Source organism: Arachis hypogaea, chromosome 17, assembly GCF_003086295.3.
Source record: "Arachis hypogaea cultivar Tifrunner chromosome 17, arahy.Tifrunner.gnm2.J5K5, whole genome shotgun sequence".
Classification (NCBI taxonomy): Eukaryota; Viridiplantae; Streptophyta; class Magnoliopsida; order Fabales; family Fabaceae; genus Arachis; species Arachis hypogaea.
The window spans coordinates 114,686,264-114,687,190 of record NC_092052.1 but is presented as its reverse complement, the minus strand read 5'-3'; the positions used below and the strand labels follow the sequence as shown (position 1 = coordinate 114,687,190).

General features: G+C 43.8%; 1 non-coding gene across 1 annotated transcript; it reads left to right on the top strand.

The window, feature by feature from the left end:
- Positions 1 to 375: 375 nt before the first annotated feature.
- Positions 376 to 482, top strand: LOC112768731 (small nucleolar RNA R71). Its single transcript, XR_003186126.1, has one exon. It is a non-coding gene; the product is annotated as a small nucleolar RNA R71 (small nucleolar RNA).
- The last annotated feature ends 445 nt before the right edge of the window (positions 483 to 927 follow it).

The following is a 927-nucleotide window of genomic DNA, read 5'->3' as shown; positions in this document are numbered from 1 at the left end:
GGTGAATTCCCAATGTAGTTGGCTTGCTCCTGACTACCCTCTGTTTCTTCATTCACTCCTTCTTGGTTTGTTGATGAAGTGGAGATTGCTGCTACTTGGTTCCTCTCCATCTTCTTGGTGAGGTCAGCCAGCTGCTGGGTAATGAGCTTGTTTTGGGCCAGCAGAGCATCTACATTGTTTAGCTCCATTACTCCTCTTGTGTTCCCTCTTTCGGAAGCATAGAAGTAGTCGTTCTCTGCTACAGTTTCAATGACATCTATGGCCTCCTCAATGGTCTTCTTCTTGTTCAAAGATCCTCCAGATGAATGGTCTATGGCCTTCTTTGACTCATAAGAGAGCCCTTCATAGAAAATGTGCAGCTGCACCCATTCATTGAACATATCTGGAGGGCACCTCCTTGTTAGGTCTTTAAACCTCTCCCATGCTTCATATAGAGTCTCACCATCTTGTTGCCTAAAAGTTTGGACCTCAGCTCTTAGCCTATTGATTCGTTGAGGGGGGTAAAATCTTGCTAAGAATTTGTTCACCACATCTTTCCAAGTTGTCAAGCTCTCCTTTGGGAAAGACTCCAGCCACTTGGTTGCCTTATCCTTGAGTGAGAATAGAAATAAGAGCAGTCTATAGGCGTCAGGATGAACACCATTAGACTTCACTGTGTCACATATTCTCAGAAAGGTGGTTAGATATTGATTGGGGTCTTCTTGGAAACTTCCTCCGAACGAACAGTTGTTTTGAACAAGGGTGATGAGCTGTGGTTTTAGTTCAAAATTGTTGACATGGATGGTTGGCTTTTGAATGCTACTTCCACAGTTTCCTGGGTTTGGATTAATGTAAGAGCCTAAAACTCTTCTATCCTCCCCAGCATGATTTGCTCGACCTCTTACGCCATGGTTGTGAGTCTCTTCTTCATGATGGTTTTCCATGTTT